At 37.3% G+C, this 21395-nt stretch overlaps 1 protein-coding gene across 4 annotated transcripts in view; it reads right to left on the bottom strand.

The window, feature by feature from the left end:
- Positions 1–19255, bottom strand: part of large2 (LARGE xylosyl- and glucuronyltransferase 2) — a 51656-nt gene extending 32401 nt beyond the window's left edge. Inside the window, exons 1-2 of one of the 4 annotated variants that reach the window (XM_028436215.1) lie at positions 19187–19255; positions 15421–15492 (exon numbers count right to left, since the gene is read on the bottom strand). The gene's annotated coding sequence lies outside the window, so the exon portion shown is untranslated. Of the gene's footprint in view, positions 1–3034; positions 3199–15420; positions 15493–16486; positions 16535–19128; positions 19163–19186 lie in introns of those variants that run through there. The other 3 variants (XM_028436223.1, XM_028436208.1, XM_028436200.1) reach the window with 3 other exon arrangements.
- Between the last annotated feature and the right edge of the window lie 2140 nt (positions 19256–21395).

Below are 21395 nucleotides of genomic sequence, written 5' to 3'. Positions count from 1 at the left end.
GCTCTGAGTGCGATCGCGTCCCTGTGGGTCAGTGAGGTGCGTTGGAGCCCATCTGCTGTGTGACGGAGCGGCTCCGTGAGGTCGACTGGGATTCATCAGCTGAGGACGGATTAGTGTGTGTTTGACCAGAGCCGACCTTTCATTTCATTTCCCAGCAGCCCCCCCTGGACGTGTCCATTGTTTCTCAGCTGGGTGGAGTTTTTCACACCCGACCGGAGACGTTAAAGATTACTGACAGCAGTTTGAGGTTTATCCGTTAAAGCCACTCGTCTGGCTTAGGGAGCAACTAAATGTATCAGAAAGTTTGAACTGTATTATAATTGAATCGCAAGGATTTAGTATCACAAATAGATTTTGCATTGCAAAGATTTCTAAGCAAATAGATTTTGCATTGCAAAGATTTTGTGGCGCAAAGAATTTGTTGTATCTTAAAGATTTCTAAGCGCAGAGATTTCAAAACACAGATTTTGTAGTGATAAAATATTTTGTAGCCTTGATATTTTGCAAAATATAAAACAGCACAAAGATTCCATCGTGTCAAGACTTTGTATCGCAAAGATTTCTTAGTTGGTAGATTTCTTAGAGTGAAGTTTTCATAACGCGGTTTTCTTTGTGCGAGTATCACAGACACATTGCGCTAAAATCCCACGTTACCTAATCTTCATCCTATTAAATCTTCACGCTACGAAACATTCACGCTACACAAGATTCGTTAGCGCAGACATTTTGAAACCTGACGATTTCATTTTGCCGAGTTTTCTAACCTCAAAGATTTATGACATTTTGTATCACAGTATTTCCCAGTGCAGATATTAGCACAATTATTTCATAGCACAGTGATATAGTAGCTCAGAGATTCATTAAAGCAGAGTTTTATTAAAGCAGTTTTTGGAACGCAGAGATTTCATGGAGCAAGATTTCATTGCACGGGTATCGCAGGCACATTGTGCTAAAATCTTTACGTTACTTAATCTTTATCTTATCAAATCTCTGCGCTACGAAACATTTACGCTAACCAAGATTCCTCAAAAACCAAATGTTTGGTAAGATTTCAGCGTGATTTCCCTGTTGTTGTGGTTCTTACTTGGTGATAACATGTCAGATCACAGACTGTCTCTGGTGTCCAGGTTCACACAGTATTCCTGCTGCGTGTTTAGGGAGTGGTTTTAAATCAGCGCTGTATGTTTAATTCAAACAGATGTAGATTGTGAATAATGCATTTAGAGCTGCTGGTGAAGCCTCGCAGGAGAAACATGGAGGCTTGTAATCTGTTACTGCTTGAAGTAGAACAATAAAAGTCACAGATTTAAAATGTGTATTCAACACATTTTGACTAAACACATTAAATACAATTAAAGAAAGTAAAAATATCAACATTTGTTTTAATCAAAGTTTGGAACTAAAGAACGTTTTTAAAAATGCATTTTGACAATAGTTTAGTTATGGTTTCTGATTTAGTTTATGGGTAATTCAAGTCAGGTTTAGGGTTAATCATTAGGCTCCTCCCTCCATCCAGTTTCCATACAGGTGTGAAGGAGTGTTGGAAGAAAACAACAGTTTAAACTAAAAGGTTGTGGGACATTTTGAGGCAAAATGGGTAAAAATTTCCAAATATGCTACAGAAAACCTGCCATTCTGGCAACCCTGTCTGCTATACAGAGTCACACATGGCAACCCCACACAGTGTTAACAATACTTCCATATTAGTGAGAAAATATCACTCAGATCACGAGAGAAAAACTGAAAAGAAGCAATAGCTTGTTGATTCAGAAGTTGACACTAAAGCCTTGTGTTAAGTAAATGTTTCAAGCACGGACATGTTGATTAAAGATGAAAACACACACAAAGGGCGAGCCCTCAGCCCACTTGTGTACACACGCACACACTTCCTGACGTGTTGCATTCAGGTCAAAACCTGATTTTCTTTGAAGAGCTCAGTGTGAAAACAAATGAAACCAAGACCAATCAGGTTTAATCCTCCTCTGGAAGCAGCTCCAGTCAACCACAGACACTCTTTCTGACCACGTTCACGCACATTTTCCCTGATCGATGCAAAACATAGAATTCACCTTCTGAAACAGAAACGGCGATCTATAATATTTCAGGCATTATCTCACATATGCACAATCTTTTTCTCACCTGAAAACAGATGAATGAATGTTTAACACAGGGGTATGGAACTCATTTAGTTCAGGGGTCGATTACGGACCAGCTTGATCTTAAGTGGGCCACAGATTTTGTGGGAAAAAGTTGAAATTCAAACATGAATGTGCCCTGGTTTGCAATTCCACCTATAAATGATAAATGGATGAAAAAGAATGTGAGTGTATCAGTCCCTGCAGAATCTTCACTTAGATTAAGCTCATTTTGGTCATTTTGGAAAGTTTCATGGAATAATTTGAGGAAAATTTGCCAGATTTTGGAAAAATTTAGAGTTCTTTCAACAATTTGAGAGAAAAAAAAAAAGAATGCTGTTATGTGATATAAGATCTGGAAAACTGAGCTCTGCTATATTTGACTGAAAGTGAAATTCTCACTCAAATGTTTTAATATATTTCAAACCAGAGGCTGAATGTCTACACGTGTAGCAAACCAACATGTGTCACCCGCCGATTCCACTGAATGTCACGTTCGCAGAGATGATACGTTTCAGTTTCCACCACCGATAATGCATTGAAGTTCTTGATGAAGATCAGCTTCTCTGCTTTATTTATTATCCACGCATGTTCTTGGAGACGCACACAAAGTCTAAGGACCGCACTGGTTTGTCACATCATCACAACATGCTGTTTCAGACGGCAATTTTTGGTGGACGGATTGTGGTGCTTCACTAAAAAATATAACAGTAGTGGTCTCTTCATCTCTATTAGCATGTTTAGCATGTTTAGCACGATTCCAGGAGAAACTAGGGTGCACGTACGTTCCTTCCTGACGTGCTGGATTCAGGTCAGTGCACTCCTCTAACTAACGGTGTTTCCTTTCATGTGGAAACAAGCGGAGCGTCTGTGTGCACACATTCATCCGTCAGATTTACCTGCTCCGTGTCCCGTCGGAGAGCTTCACTTAGAAACACCAGCAGCAGTGACCTTTGACCTCCCTCCTCTCAGCGTGCACGTGGTTCTAGATTTGCAGAACAAACGCGTCCACGCTCCGAATAAAAAAAGACTTGTGTCCCAGTTCCTCCACTTCTGTTCTTATCCACGCCCTCCTTCCCTGACTCAGCTCCTCCTCCTCGTCCTCGTGCACAAACACGCCGTGTAATGGGCTCTGATTTGTCCCCATAGTCCAGCCCACGGTGGAGTGCAGGTAGAAAGAGGAGGTGTCAGGTTACACAGAGTCAAAGGAGCGTTGTGTTGTGGAATGCAGACGTCTATGGGAGGGAGTGACCTCTGTGTGTTTTATGGGATTTCTGCAGCTGTGTTACTGGGACCAACACCTGCTACTGGTCACCAGTGTATATTAACACCTGGACCTTTAAACGGTTTATGAGCTCACAAAGTGACGCCGTCTCTACAACGTAAACACAACATTACTCCTAGTGCTCTGCAGTGGAAAGAAAGAAAGAAAGAAAGAAAGAAAGAAAGAAAGAAAGAAAGAAAGAAAGAAAGAAGAAGAGAAGAAAGAGAAAGAAAAGAATAGAAAGAAAGACTTCCCATTTTCCATTTCAAAAGTTTCCCTTTGTTTCCGTTCCAGTGGCTTCCTGTAATTAGATCCTATAACTGATGATAAAAGTTCCCGAAACATGTCAAACCTGCTTATTACGGTTCATGGAGTTACAGTAACTATTGCAAACAACGCAATAAAAAAATGCACTATAAGATTTGACATGTCTGTCCATTTTTGCAACACTTGCTAGACAGTATGCCATTTATTTCAGCAGACATATGCTCTTACTTTGAAGGAACAATCTGACACATTTGTCCTTTAAACTAGGCTCAGATTTTCTGTTTCACAATTCAGAATTTTAGGCTTATTTCTGTATCAGTTTACAGCTTTCTGTTTTTTTCCATTTCGTTACCTTCCCTTAATCAGATGTCGCTACATGCTATTACATTTCCTGAAATCATGCCAAACATGGAGTCATTACTTTAATATCTATACATAGAAGAAATGCACCAAGACAAGCATGTGCTGAGGTCATGCCAGACTTTGCATCCAGCCGTTGGTCCACCTGTTTTACAGCGGAAAATATGCTTAAAGTTGTCCCCAAAACATAGTGTTTCATAGGTCATAGGGATATTGATATCCTCTACAGCTATAGCTAGTCATTAGTCCATCATATCATGTTGTAATACCTCAGATGTTGTGCCAGAAGTGACATGTGTAAATGTGGAATATTGCTTTATTAAATTCCTCTTTAGGTCTGGGGGTTGGGAAGGGTTCTGATTGGACAGGGGGAGAACGTGACGTATTCACGTCTATCGGGAAAAAAACACAGAACAAAACCTTTTTTGTCGGCTCCAACATAGAAGACCCCGTGAGAACTGTTTTCACTTTATTTAGATTGTAGTTTTGAAGCAGCAGCTCGACAAAAATATAGTTTGACTTTGGTCAAGAGCCAGTGGTTGACAACAGCTGTTCTACCTCCACTAAACATGAACAGGACTGAATCATAACATAACCTCATCACTAGAGCTCGTCTGTGAACGCTCACATTTACAGACCTTAGAGTCACTGATAGCTTATCAATAAACAGGAAGAGATTGATCACCTTTATAATAAGTGCTGACTAGGCACTGGGAATAAGGCCCAAGGCCAACACAGACTTTATAATAATGTATCATGTTTTTCTGCAGTCAGTGTCTTCTCCTCGTCCTTCTCTCTCTGCTCTGTTTCAGATGTTGTGAAGCTGATGATGTCACTTCCTGTTCTGTGGTTCACGGCTCAACTAGTCTGAGACACTCTGATGTTCTATCTCTCTATCCTGTTCTGTTGGTCCTTCTGTTTACTAACCACAACCAGTCCACGCAGATGGCTGCCACCTCTGAACCTGGTTCTAATGGAGATTTATTCCTGTTAAAGGGAGTTGTTTCTTCCCACTGTCGCTAAATACTTGTTTATGTGGATCTTGTTGGGTTTTTTCTTTCTTATTATGAATTTTATATTTTGATAAGCACATTGAGATGATTTTATTGTATAGCTCAATATACAACAAAGTTGAATTGAATTGAATTGAATACAGGACGTTGAGTGAAAAATTTACTTTATAATGATCCGTGTGTCATGAGAGAAGCTCTGGTGCTTCATGTACCGATGAAGTCTGTTTCGTTCGCCGACGTCTGTGTGTCCGTGTGAATGTCCACATGTATATGGTTCATTATAACCATGTCGTCTGAGGGTGCTTTCACACCAGAGTGAACTCGGTGCGGTTCAGGTGGTGAATCTGCTACTTTGTTGCATTTTAATTTGGTTTGGTTTGCTTTCACACATGCTATTTGCCACGTGCACTAAACATTCTGAACAACATCACGCGGGCAAAATGGTGGGTTGCCTATTGGATAGAATACTTCAACCTCCATAGACGAAAACAACACTTCTGTCAGAAAAATGCATTTTCCAAAGGAAATCCTCAAACAAACCCCCCAGAAACGTAATTAATGATTCAAAATAACCCATAAACACAATAAGTGTGGAAATTTTGTGTCGCTGTATGTATGAGGGAGGAGCGCTGGGTGGGTTCATGTGTGGGTGTACTGACAATTGCGCTTATATTTGGTCCTTTTTTTAATGTTTTCCAAAGGAGATCCTCAAACAAACCCCCCAGAAACGTCATTATTAATAACTCAAATAACCCATAATCACATCAACCTGTGCTAATGCGCTACATAAACACAGCTGATGCCAGGTTTTATAGATGGTTCACACACACCACACACTACACTCAGAACTCAAGAGATCTTCTACTAACTATTTTTAACTTTATGAGTCAAAGAGTCATATTAACATTATGGCTGCTTCATGATTCCACCTCCATCTTCATCATCATCCTCATCCTCATCCTCACTCCGACTCAGGAGGAGCTGCAGGATTTGATCAGAACTTTATAGTCACTGCCATGTTTCCCCCAGTGCTCCCAGTAGGAACCCTGTTCTACAGCGCCTGGAGGCAGGGAGGAGCGTTCCCATCATCAAGCACTGCAGGAGGAACACACGCACACACACACACACGCACACACGCACGCGCACGCACGCACACGCACGCACGCACACACACACGCCTGAGCTAACAAAGCTCTGCTGAATAATGCTTCATTAATGATGGAGATCAGCAGAGGGAGGGAAGTTCTTATCTCGTCTCCGGAAGAAACACACACACGCACACACGCACAGCGCCTGAGGGCAGGAGAGGATCTCAGTGACGCTACAGATAATTATTATTATTATAGTTAATATTCATCTCATGTGCTTCTTTGATGGGTGTGTGTGTGTGTGTGTGTGTGTGTGTGTGTATAACCCGCTCAGATTGAATTATAAAGGCTAAGCGTGGCAGCAGGTGTAAAGGAAAGCTAATCCGTGTCTATCACCAGGGAGACTCTAAACATTACTCCTCATGTTTTGTTTATTTGCCACTAGGGGGGGTAAACCTGACCTCTGACCCCGTCAGAGCAAAGGGAAGTGTTGGTGTTAAGTTGCTAACGCGCTTCCTTTTACCTCAGTGTGATTTACAACCAGTGAAGAAGAAGACGATGACGACGCCAGTGGTTAAAAAAAGATCCTAGAGATTCCCTCCAGACACTGATATATTAGATGTACAACGAATAGATCCGTTCATGTCCTTTGGTACAGATATATTATGGGTCCATGTGACACTTGTTTTTTTTTTCACAGATCTTCTATTTGGCACAAAGAGAGCACAATTAATTTAAATAATGATTTTTTTTTTTTTTTAATTCCAGTGTCAATATAAATGAACTGTAGAATAAATTTGAAACCTTGAAAAACTAAATATTGCTCTTTTACATTCAGCTGCTGAGGCACAGCAGCCTGTTAGCATTACTGCAGGAAAGACTCAGAGCAGTTCTCTGTTTATAAACTATTAATATTACTGTAATAGTTATTATTATTATTATTATTATTATTATTATTATTATTATTATTATTATTATTCAGAATTTGACTTATTTTTCCATCTGTTAAACTTTCTAGACATTAAATCACATGTTTTTTGGTGAACGATAGTGTGTAAATGTGTGATATGTGAAGTATTTCGGTGTCTGATTTTAAATAAACAAAGGGGAAAAATGGTTTAGATTCAGAACACGATACGTTTTTTCTGTCCGTTTTTCGTGATAGTGGAAAACTGGAGAAGTTTGATGTTTGCTAAAAATCCCGTCTCGTTAATGAAGTTCTCAAAATAAAAAGAAATTGCTAAACAAATTAACACGGGTCTAGTTTTCTTATTTTGCACAGATGAGGTTTTATGTGAAATAAATCACATTAAAAGTTAAATGCATGTGTCATTTCTATTATTCTATTACACAATGTAGTGCTTCTCAACGTATAACAATAGTTAAACTGACTGAAAAAGTTACAGATTACAAACAATGTTCCTTCATTTCCTGTGTTTTTAACTCATTAACTATTAGCAATTAACCAACACTTTTACATGTGATTAATTTAATTTAGTTTTTGAGTTTGATGTTATTTGTTCCCTCTAAGTTTATTTCATACGTGCACTGAATGAACTTTTTTGTAAACTATGTTTTTTTTTTTAATTTCCTGTATTTTTGTCTACTGCACTTTTACATTTGTTAGTTTTCTATGAAGGTAATTAGTTTGATTTAGTTTTTGATTTCATTCATTATGAAATACGGTGTTACGTGTTCCATTAATTTAATACATTTGAAAATGTGTTATTTTGTCAGGATTATTGTGGGGAAATGGGCACAAGTTCATCTTCATTAAAAGTAGGAAATACCCAAAAAGGGTTTGAAAACCATTTATGTAATGTGACCATTTGTGGGCGGGTCTATCAGTAAATATTAGAAATTAAATGTTGGATGATATCAGAAACCTGCAGCATGTTCAGCTGTTTAATAAACATCACACGCTGAGGATCACTGTTTATTGCAGCTCTCTGCGTCGTGTTCATCGTAAACACAAGCTGCCCTCTGGCTACACACACACACACACACACACACACACGCACACACACGCACACACACGCACACACACTCTCTGAGCGTGAGGACAGCAGAGAGGGTCAGAGGAGCAGCTGAGAGTCTATTCTCAGCATCACCTACACTGTGTACGTCCTACCTGTTCATCTGTGACTCAGCCCTGAGCTAAAGCTGATCCTGTGTGTGTGTGTGTGTGTGTGTGTGTGTGTGTGGTCACACACGCACACACACAAAAAACTTCTCACGCTGTTTAATTAGTTATTTTATGTCTATGTTTAGTCCAGGTTTTAAAGGCCTTTTCGTCTCTGTTGAACGCTGAATTGAGACAATCCCTGTGTTCTTTTTCATCTCATTCTATATAATGATTATACAAACAGACCTGAATACAAATGAATCAGTAAACAATAAATAAACATGTCTGAATTTATTTTACGGTGAAATAAGACGCAACTGTAAGTGAGCAAAGTATTAAAACCGCTGCAGAAGCTGCGTTGCCAGGTTGGGTTTAGAGCGTCCGAAGGAGGTTGGTTTCAATAAACACACATAAGAGGAAAAAAAAGACAATTTAAATATCTACAAAAATGAATGAAATGATTGAGGACATGAAACAATAAAAAAAATACTCAGAATTACGACGAGAACACACAAAAACATACACAAAATGACAGAAAAGTACACCGAAAAATACACAAAACAACTTCAATACAGACACAAATTACCAGAAGAAACATAAACTAACAAAAAATACTCAGAATGACAACAAAAACACAAAAATATACACAAAATGATAAAAAAAAAATACACAAACGTTTTGCAAAAACACATTAAAAGACCTCAAAAACATTCAAAATCCCAACAAAAAACTCAAATTTAAAAAAAAACACAAAAACTCTTTCTCTCCAAAAACACAGAAAATGACTTCAATAACGACTCCAAAATTTCACAAAAGTTGCCTCAATGTGATCAATTTCCATCTCTGCCGTAGTTTATAAATGTTTACTGTCTATTTACACTGAGGTTTCATCCTTCATACATACATCACATGTGTAACGTCTTCTCCTATTGTCTAACATGGTGTTAAATGAAGGCACAGAAACACTAAAACAAACCCGTGTGAACCAATGAGAACAGGAGGAAATGATGAGAAAGCTGTGGTTTTCTGCAGAATAAAAACTAAATAAATCCCATCCTTCTGCTGATGTGTTAATCTGTGCGTGTCTTTTATTTTGTTATCGCGTGCGTGTCTTTTATTTTGTTAACCTGCGCGTGTCTTTTATTTTGTTAACCTGCACGTGTCTTTTATTTTGTTAACCTGTGTGTGTCTTTTATTTTGTTAACCTGTGCGTGTGTCACATGAAACACACAGAGATGGAGGCGTGACACGCCAGCTGTGAACATGAGAGGAGGATGACTCTCTGTCGTCATGGAAACTAATGGAAAATATGGAATTCACATTTTGAAATGGAAATTTTTTTTATTTTGTACAATTTTTTCAAACCAAACACAACGACACAAAATATAACCTCATGATTTTGGACAAAATGTCACATTTACACACATTTCTTCTCCTTAAACAGAAATATAAATTTTTTCGCAAAATGTCATAATATGACAGACTAATAATAATAATAATAATAATAATAATAACGTTAGAATATTAAAGCACTTTGTGTGTTTGTTGGTGAAGTCACTGAAAGGCTGATTTATGTGTGTTTGTTAGCCGTGGCTAATACTGTAGACATATAATCCATATTTATACTAGGAGGTCATTCATGATTTACATCCCATCAGCAGTAGTGGCAGGACTGATGGAAACCACTCTGTACTAACCACCACACCCAGTACACACACATACAGTATATATATATATATATATAGGGATGTAATTATGCACTCAACTCCCGATACAATTCAATTCACAATACTGGGTTCACGATACGATTCTCTCACGATCGATTTATTTTACAAAATGGGACTGTAGAAAAATGATGAGTGAAAAATATTCCTTTATAAAATGCTGTACTATTTTCCTTTTATTTTTAATTGTCAAAAGAATCCCTTGATAAACTATTCAAAACAATGCAATTTAACTAAAAATAAATCCTGAATGAAATAAATAAAGGAATAATACAAATGAAGAAGAAGTCTATTAATTTAAATTCTGGTTCTATAGTAAACAATGCAAAACTGCATAATAGTTCTTTTTCTTTTTAAAAGTGAAACTGAAAATGTATTTTGTGCCTTAACATTTGGACTTAAAAAAAAAAAACAGTCTGCACTGTATTTACGTCAGATATGTGTTTGGACCAGCAGAGGGCGCTGGTAACCCAGTGGTCGGTTAGCATGCAGTTATTCTAGCAGTGAAGAAGAGATGCTATGCTAGCAGACAGAGCTAATAGAAAAATGTGACTTTTACAGATATTCACGTAATATTACAGATGTTCTTTTGGTGCTAAAGGAGTAATGAATCATTTATGAACATGTTTAAGAGTAGTAGGCGGCCAGAAAGAAAGTAGTAGCAGATTCCGCCCGCCGCCTACACTTCTGGACAAGAGAAGGATAAATAGATATATTTTAAAAAAGTACTGCGATTTAATTTTCAGAGTATCAATGACATCATTTCACAGGTTCTCAAACAATAAACTAGTTTCATTATTAAAGGGATATGGTGTAAAATAATGTATTTTGTTAGATATTGATCTATTAATGGGGATATTTGAAAGGTTTTAGGACACATTTGTAAAAACAGTGGAGGATCCTTAAAGAACGCAGCGCTAGGAAAGATTCTCCTGGATCTCATTTCCTGATTGTGGTTCATGTGTCAGCAGCAGAGAGTGAGGGCGGAGCATCACTGATAAAGAAGGAGGAGCATCACTGATAAAGGAGGAGGAGAGGTTAAATGATGAAGTAGAGCTGAGAGTTCATTTCCTCTCACATATTCATCTTCTCCCACAGACTGTGAGGAAGAGGAAGAGGAAGAGGAAGAGACACACATCCAATAATGAGAGCAGCAGTACGCTGCAGCCTGATGCTGATTGGACGTTCAGGCTCCTCCTCTTTATCCCACGCCTGATTTGTCCAATAACGGAGCAAAAAGGATGAGGATCCTGTGAAGTTTGCATGTTCTCCTCACGCTTCTTACCAATAATGGCTTCATGGTTTTTAAAAAAACCTCGTTTTAATTTAGTTTTTTATAAAAAAATCCTAAAAGTTATGTTTTTTAATTAATTTTTTTAAACACCTTGTATAAATACATTATAATAATAAAACATATTGTACTTAACATTATTGTTATTAATAATAATAATAATATAAAAACATTTATTTTTTAAAGGTGCATTGTTGTATCTATGTAATATGTATTTTTCTTATTATTATATTTTATATTATTATTAAAATTATATTTTATTATTATCATATTTTGTTTATCATATTGTATTATTATTATTATTATTAATAATAATAATAATAATAATAATAATAATAATAATAATAATAATAATAATAATAGGTTGCATTTTTGTTATATGTGTAATGTTGTATTAATGTACTATGAATTGTTCTTATTATTATATTATTATTATATATTGTTTTTCATTCATTATTATTATTATTTCTACCTGCACCTTTTCGCTCTGCATCATTGTCCTGATCTGGTGCCGTTTCTATAATAGATGAGACGTTGACTATATTCACTCTAGACTCTGAAATCTCTCCTCATTAAAACAAAGCCCAGGCGGCGCCGCTACAGATCACATGATCCTCTCTGGTTGTCACACGTCCAATCAGAGGCAGGGGTACCAGTGAAGGGGCGGGGTCAAAGGTCATGGGATTAGGTGTAGTGGAGTACGTTTTGTGTTTGAGACTCTGTGACGACATGAGTGAGTCTGCACTGCAAAAAAGTCACTCATTAGTTTCAATAAAACTGCTAAAAACAACCAATTTATTTACAATAAAATTATATAACTGTATTTCACTATCGCTCATACATCTATGAAAAAACATATTTACTACAGCCATAACATTGCTTAAATAATTACATTAAAAAATCTGGAAAATGAGGGAGGAGCCTCTTGTGTATTTAAATAGAACATTTCGACTATGTCGCACTGAAGTATAAGTCGATTTAAAGTTGCATGAATACGTTATAGCAGTTATTATTTACAGTTATTATAGTCTGCTATAGCTTCCTGTTTCAGCGTCTACATTAATATTAGATACATTTATCACAGTGGGAAACAAAAAACATGTGACTGTATCTGATCAGAGGGTCACATGACCTACATTCATGTTAGCATTTAAAATAATGAGCAATCAGAGCATTAATAAAGGAAAGTTCATTTTGCTGCTGTTTTGTGTAATTTAGAAATTCATTTTGTGTATTTTTGTTGCTTAAATAACTGATTTGACTTCTTCCTGAAACAAAAATGGAGATAATGAATAGTTTAAAACTCTTTTTTTTATTATTTTCCAAACTAAATCAAGTGTTAATAATAATATATGACATGTACTGAACCCTCATCAACATGCTTTGGAACATCACGTATGTCTTTCACTTTTTTTTGCAGTAATTTGTGCGTTTTAATTTCCAGCATGGGTAGTAAAAACAGACGTTATTTCTACTCTTTTTCTAAAACTAAAACAAACTTATATTTGTTTTTGGTCATTGAAAATGTCCAAATAAATTGTTATCGTAGAATTCTTATTAATTCTTCTTCTGGAACTCCTTTGTCCTATAACTCCTCCTATAGACTTATTAATGCAGCACTAATGACACATGTCATCTCATAGGGACAATGTCAAGGATGTGGAGTCGACCTTTTATGGAGTCAAAATGTCAAGGTCAACGTCGCATCAAGTGTTAAAAACCAACATTTTCTATATCTCTCCCAATATTTATCATACAAGTTTGATGCTAACATTTATGAAAAGCTCATCTCAGGTGGAGTATTTTATTTCATTGGACCAAAAAAAACTGTCACAAAAAAAAACTTGGCCATAAATTGAGATCCAGTGCTCAGACTGGTACCATTGAACAACGTGTGACCTTGACCTTCACTCAAGGTCAGTCTTCTGTTTTTCCTACATTATTACTTTCAATTTAATTAGTAAAAAGAACAAACTTGTCAACAAATCCAGATGCAGGTTGTCATTTTTGCCAGTTTTTCCAATTTTCAAATGCCAAATACATATTTGCCTTGTAAATACAGGTTTTGCTTAGTTTAACTTATTTTCATCACTTTTTCTTGCCATGTTTGCCATTCTTGCTCCTTTTAATGCATTTTTTTGCTACGTTACTGCCTTTTCTGACATTCTACATCATATTTCACAACATGTTCATCACTTATAAACCCTTTCCATCACTTTTACACCTAATGTCACATATGTTGACCCATTATTGTCACTTTTAACCTCTTTTCAACATCCATCCATCCATTTTCATACCCGCTTATTCCCGTTTAACAGGGTCGCGGGGGTCTGCCGGTGCCAATCTCCGGCTCTCATAGGGCGCTTGGCGGGGGTACACCCTGGACAGGGCGCCAGTCCATCACAGGGCAACAGAGACACAGACAACCATTCACTCTCATTCACTCCTATGGGCAATTTAGAGACTCCAATCAACCTTACAGTCATGTTTTTGGATTGTGGGAGGAAGCCGAAGTACCCGGAGGAAACCCACGCAGCACGGGGAGAACATGCAAACTCCACACAGAAAGGACCCAAGTGTCCACCCCAGGGCTTGAACCCAGGACCTTCTTGCTGTGAGGCGGACGTGCTAACCACTAAGCCACCGTGCGCCCTTTCTTTTCAACATATTTAATGATTATTTTTGCCAATTTAACCACATTCAGCATTGATCATGCCCATTATTTGCCAGTTTAAACTAATTGTTCCTAATAATTGCCACTTTTAAGCCAATATTGACTTTAAGACAACATTGATTCTGAGATATACACAGTGTCTGTCCAATTATGAAGCAAACACTCCTCAATGCATTTTAGCTGAAGTTGATACTGGAACATACTGGGCCCTTTTATAGACACATGTGGTTACTTTTTTTTAAAGAACTGAAGAAATTGACAGAATCAGAATCTGCTGTACAAGCAAAAGTTAAAGTGTTTTGAAAAATGTGATTTGACAGTTTGATAAACATAGCTCTTATTTTTGATATTTGTACTTGAAATACAGTTCCATTTACTTGTTCTCGCAAGTTTAAAAATAATGAAATAAATTGTATCTCATACCAGTTTGTACTTGTAAAGTAATAATTGATATCACAATATATCGCACATTTATATCATATTGTTTAATATTGGGATATATGCTATCATGACATGCAAATCGTGAATCGTATCATATTCATTTCAAAGCACACACCTAGTATTAACACTTTGAACCGTTTTTAACACTTTTTCTGTCCGTTATTGTCCACTCTAAAGTGCAACTTTTAACTCATTTCTGTGGTTTTTAAAATCCCATTTCACCTCCTTTTCCACCATTTTTGGTCACTTTGAACCCATTTTATTTGTTAATAAAACCATGATTTCCATCTTTAAGATGACTATAATAATAATAATATTAATAAACGTTCCTGGATAACAGTGGATATTATTCAGATGAATAAATAAATGTGGTTATCACAGATTCATAGAACAATGAACCATCATTTTGCTGACTTTATGGATGGACCCCAGAAATCTCTCCCCTTTGTTCCCCCTTAGAGATGGAAGTGCAGGCCATTAACACTAACACACAGAAGAAACGCTGTGATTGTGTTTCCTGAACAGGAGGAGGACTAATTAAAAGTAAAGCTACTTTGTCAAGGTGTGAAAGTGTGGGAGGATGCACAGCGCGCACGCACGCACACACGCACACACACGCACACACAGAGAGAGAGGATGTTTCCTGTGCAGTGATTAAGTTGAGCTGCTGACTTTCTTTAAAGGCTTTGATAAAGAAGGTGGATTTGTTTAATGCGTCTCGATTAAAAGCTGGAGCTCAGAGTAAAAACAACAACAATCAATAAGAACAAGTCTCTCCTGTTTAGGAAGAATCATCAGCTCCATCAGAACCATATGGAAACAACACAACAAAGCCTCCAACACTGGGGCATCAATCTGTCCATGAGCTCCAACGCTTCCAACTCACATGAATTATTGCTGCTGCAGCCTCAGGGATTGGACCCACACACACCCACACACCCACACTTTACTGATGTCACACAGCAGCGACACACACTCCAACACACACGTCCCAGCGTGGGACCCAAACAGAAGAAGAAGATGAAGAGCGTAACTCACCAGATCCACGAGTGTGAAGAAAGGTGGGAAAACGATGGTGACGGTGAGACACTGTAGTAGAATCCACTCAGTCTGTCAGAGAAACACAACACACAACATCACTAAGATTATATAAAGCACATGTGTCAAACTCAAGGCCGGGGGCCAATTACGGCCCTTTAGAGCATCCAATTTGGCCCAAAGTAAAGTAAAAACATGAAAAATCAATGTGTAAAAATGTAAATTATCAACTAATTCGATTGTAGATATCGCAGAACCTCAAAATACACAAATTCAATTAAACTTTACAATATTTGCAAAGCGCGCCGCTCACATGTTTAGTTCACATGTTTACATCACATGATGGTAATCATTTTTAAAGACAAATTGCTGAAAAAACTCAAAATGTTTCCAAAATCCAGCAATTTTGCCTTAATTCTTCCACAAAGTTTACACAAAATTAATCACAAAATTAATAAAAATTAATCACAGAATTAATAAAAATGAATCACAAAATTAATAAAAAATAAATCACAAAATTATTAAAAATTAATCACAAAATTAATAAAAATGAATCACAAAATTAATAAAAAATGAATCACAAAATTAATAAAAATTAATCACAAAATTAAGTAATTTGTGTGTGTGGGCACCGTTGTTTGTGTGTGTACGCACCCAAATTTTTGTGTGCGCGCTGCGCACCAATGTTTGTGTATGTGCGCATTGGAATTTGTGTGTGTGTGAACGAGTGTTTGCTTGCGCGCACACACAAACACCGCGCGCAAGCCAATTCTCCCGCAAAGTTTCCCCAAAATAAATACAAATTAATCAATGTTTGTTTGTGTGCATGCACGAGTGTTTGTGTTTGTTCACTGGTGTTTGTGTGTGTGTGCACGAGTGTTTGTATGTGCGCGCAAGGATATTTGTGTGTGTGCGCACAAGTTTTTGTGTGCGCATACGGATGTTTGTGTGTGTGCACACAGGTATTTGTGTGTGCGGCGTGCGCACGCAAAAGTGTTTGTGTGTTTGTGCAGTTTGAGAACCACTAAATTAATCAGAGCTCATACGACTGATATCCAACACTCACTGTTATGGAAAATTTCTGATTCCCATCTTATTCAAGGCCAGTTTTTCTCTGGAAAAGGAAGAAAAATCATGTAATTCACCATATTTCAACTTCCAAAGCAGATAAAATTAGAATTATATTTAACATTTAACTTAATTAATCCTTTTTAGGCATTTTTTTAACATTTCGTTTGTTGGTAATTACGTCTGAAAGGTGAAATAAGACGATGGGCTTTGGTATAATTGGAGTCCGTCTTAGTTTTCCTGACAGAAGTAACTGATCTCCCTCTCTGTATCCGTATCCGTCGACCTGCTTGTGTCTGTGAGCCACTCTTAGATTAATGCTCCACAGCTTCAGGCTTTATTAAAGCACAGACAGATATTCAATCAAAGACAGCACACGCTCCATCCATCAACGCACACAGGTCACAGGTCTGTCATTCAATTCCATTTTATTAATAAAGTGCCAAATACAACAGCACTCATCATATTAAAAAAAATAAAAAATACTACATTTCCACACGAGTGACGACGACGAGGAGGAGAAACTTCCTTTGAGTCGTGATTCATCCTCAGAAAGAATCACTGATATTTTCTCTGGACAAATAATATGATGCATCAGTTCACATAACAACACATTTAAGGACTAATGTTCCATGATGACGTAAAACAGACGAAAAAAACATTATTTGCGTTCTGAAAAAATAATCTGAACTTTTTTCCCAACAACTCAGAAATATCTGTGGTTGTTTTGGATCAAATAACAAAAGGACAAATATGTCAAATTTCTCTCATAATCTCACGCTACGTAATTACACGGCTACGTGGGATTCAATGACCTGGAAGGTGGTTGAACACAGACATGAACATTGAAGAACAGTCATGTGGAGACAGGACCATCTATAAGGAGAGAGATTTTTGGGGTTTTTCCATAAAGTCAGTAAAATGATGGTCTATTGTTCTATGAATCTGTGATAACCACATTTATTTATTCATCTGAATAATATCCACTGTTATCCAGGAACGTTTATTATTATTATTATAGTCATCTTAAAGATGGAAATCCTGGTTTTAATCACTAATAAAATGGTTCAAAGTGACTAAAAAATGGTGGAAAAGGTGGTGAAATGGGATTTTAAAAAACAGAAGTTGTCGGTGGGGGGCCTTGGGGTTGGGGGTTGGGGGCGGTGGCGGAGTGCGCCGGCTCCTCGGCTTCTGGGTGCTTTCTCGGGTGTGTATGTGGGGGGCGGTGGCTGCCTCTCGGCTTGGTGTCTTGGGGGCGTCTGGGGGGCTGCTCGGCGGGGGGGGGTTGCCTGCTCTTTCTGCTATTCTGGCTGCGTCCTCGAGTTCGGGGCGGCGCTTGGGTTTGCAGTGGCAGTTTCTTGCACATACGTCGGTCTACGATGCACTAGCATGCCTTGGACTGTGGGATAAAACTTGTAGTGGGCTTAACTTTAGACACGTTGATCCCAAAAACCTGTTTCAGGTATTACCACTCACTCCTTCCCTCTGTCCACAGCCACCACCATTATAGCTATGCCTCACGCCTACAACTTCACATCTCACTTTACAGTAATCAACTCTTTCCCACCCTTCCATTTCTCTTCCTTGAATCGCTCCTCCCTGCTCTCTTCCACCTCCCACCACCCCCCCACCCCGGTGTAACACTGCCCTCTCCTTTTATATCCCCCTTTAATAAAGTGTTTCTTACCCTTCCTTAGGGAGGGCTGGTGATGGTCACAATTGTGCAATAAAATAATGACATTTATTTAATTGCAATAACAAACAAAAAAATGCAAACCTTTGACAGCATGTGCAGACAAGTAAAAAAAAAAAACATAAAAATTGGTTAAAAGTTAAGAGTGGGAAAAAACAGAGAGAAAAACGGTTGAAAGTGGCAATATTGGAACAATTACTTTAAACTGGTGAAAGTGGTTAAATTGGCAAAAATAATCATGAAATATGGTTAAAAGAGGTTAAAAGTGACAATAATGAGTCAATATATGTGACATTAGGTGGAAAAGTGGCGGAAAGGGTTTTTAAGTGCTGAACATGTCTCGAAAGTAGAAAAAATTTGCAGAAAAAGCATTGAAATGTGATGGAGAAGAATGTGGCAAAAATGCATTAAAAGCAGCAAAAATATGGCAAGAAAAAGTGATGAAAAAATGTTAAAATACGGCAAGTTGAGGTAAAAATAAGCAAAAATGCGCTCAAATTGTTCCAAAAACAAAAAAAATCCCAATATCTTGAAGGCATATGGTGACCCTCTCCCCATGTCTAGTGACCCCAAATATGGTTCCTGACCCCAAGGTTGAGAACACCTGGTGTACAGCCTCACATGTTCTATTTATGTTTCTAAATTCCATTTCAGGGGAAAAACGGTTTCTGTTTTAATGGTTTTTACTAATTTGACGTCCCAAAAAACCTGCTAAATAAGCTCAATGGAGATTAATAAAAGTATTATGTACATTACTAGATTTCAGGAGTGAAAACAGGACGCCTAAATATTAAAAGATGGAGCGCGAAGGAGCGATCTAGTGTGAAAATTGTCATGTCCGTTTGTTTATGTACCCGTTTGAATGAGATGTTATGGTGAAAAGTGTGAAAATATGTAGTATAATCTGTGTCAAACACGTCACGTCTCCACATCGTTTCTAAACTCACAGAACTCCGTCCACACACAAACGTCCATCTCTCACTGAAGCTTTTGGTTCTCACTCACGTAAAGTTTCAGGATGATTTTAAGCGTCACCTCTCGATGAGGCGCTGACGGTGAAAGAAGACGCAGCTGTGAAAAACAGAGCGAGAGAAAAGAGAGATTTTTAGATGAGTTCAGGGACTTTGGGAGAGAGATTTTTTGGCTGCAGTTGAAGGGAAGGAGGAGGGAAAGGCAAAGTGGAGGAGGGTTAAAAGCTTCCATTTCCATTCTTTCCCCCTGAAGGAGACGGAGGAGGAAGGGCGGAGGCCACATGGCTGCCTCTCTGCCGGGAGGCCAAAATATTCTAACCAAATTATTTAGACAGCATCTCCCAAAATCAAAGCAGGGAAAGCGGAAAAACTGCTGAATGTGCACTAGCTATTAATTATCTGCATTATGTATTACAGGAAAAACATCAAAAAAACATCAGAGAGCAAAGATCTGTAGCAACTCGTCTGGAACATGAAGAAAAACACAGAAAACTACAAAATAAGAGCAGGTTGAAGTGAAAACAGGTTTTCTACAGTTTAAGTAAAATTAAATTCAAGACTTTTTAAGACTTTTTATTGTCATTTGAAATGACAGTAAACATAATTGATGGGAAATAAATGCCACATAAATTACATAAAGTTAAGGTCATTTGTTTTTAGTGTCTAGTGCCTTGCTTCCCAAAGTGGGGTACGGGTACCCCCAGTGGTACGCAAATTGTCATACGGGGTACATGAATGAAAATGAACTGGATTAACACATCTTTAATAACAGGTTATGTACCACAGGCCTTTAAAACCACTATAATCAAAGCGCATTAAAAAAAAAACAACCTTTGATCCAAGTGATTTGTCCAATTATAGACCAACATCCACCATCATCATCTATATATATATCGAACTATGTATATCTATATCTATATCTCCATTTCTATAACTAAAACTGATGCTCTGCCAGTATTTTGTTGAAATGTAATATTTAAAAGTGACTTATGTTGTAGAGCGAGATAATTACATTGTAAAACTAAAAAACCAGAGCACTGCTTAAAAAAGGAGGCCCCCTATTGGCTGAAAAAGGTTGTCAATCAGCATCACATGTGGTCAATTCCAAGCATTGGGGGCATGTGACGTATAGCCCGGAGTGACTTATCTGTGACTTTTATTCCAGGAAGAGAGAAAGAAAAATATATAAATTAATTCTAATATGATTAAAATTAAATCAGTGCCATAATGAGGGTTAAATTTCACCTAAATATGTGCATATTTTAACAAATAACTTCAGCAGGTCAGAGTTGTTTCAAATATTAGGTGAAATAGAGTCTGAGTATGAAGAGGAACATTGTTTAAAGCCCCGACACTGACAGGAGATGCTAAGCTAACGCTACGTTCCAACCAGTGGTGAGTGACAGACGAGAGCGTGACAGTGAAAATGTAAAAACCTAATCCTGGCGAGAGAAGACGCTTCATTATAGAAAGTGTCGTACGTTATCTCTAACAAGACCAGTTTACCATGTGTCACTGGGTCTGACGTGTGAATGAAGAGATAAAAGCTGTCACTTTAAGACGGGAATCGACCAATGGGAGGAAGGAAAGACCATCAGTTAGAAGAGCTCTCAACCAATCAATGAGCCACAATTTATTCATTATATTCATAAATATATGTTACATTCCTGCAGCTTTAATGTTTCAGATTCTTTAGAAAAAAGGATGTTAATGGAGACTTGAGATTAAAGCTCCTATGTCACTTTTCTCAATAAGCCCCGCCCTCATACCAATGCACTTCAAAAATATACAAAACGGGAGAAAACTTTGATAAAACAAAAGAAAAAAGACAAAATGCCCAAAAACACAAAAGAGGAATTCAAAACTACACAAAATGATCTGAAATGTACAAAAAATGAACAAGAAAATAACAAACAAAAATACACAAAATGACAACACACAAAAAAATAAAACACAATGTGACAAAAAAATGCACATAATACAGAAAATTATACCAAAAAAATCACACAAAAACATTTCAAAAATATCTGAAAAAAACAAAATATTACTACAAAAATACACAAAATTGTCTGAATTGTACAATAAAAATTGTACATAAAAATAAACAAAACAAAATCAGAAGTACACAAAACACTGAGACTGTCATACACATAATTACAGAAAGATGTAAAAGAAATGTAAAAAATGACACAAAATAAAGAGTAAATAGTAACTGAAAAAGGAAAAAAACACAAAACGACAAC

The sequence above is a fragment of the Gouania willdenowi genome, chromosome 3 (genome assembly GCF_900634775.1).
Source record: "Gouania willdenowi chromosome 3, fGouWil2.1, whole genome shotgun sequence".
Lineage (NCBI taxonomy): Eukaryota > Metazoa > Chordata > Actinopteri > Blenniiformes > Gobiesocidae > Gouania > Gouania willdenowi.
Note: the sequence above shows the minus strand (reverse complement) of the source record. Positions and strands in the feature narration are given on the sequence as shown.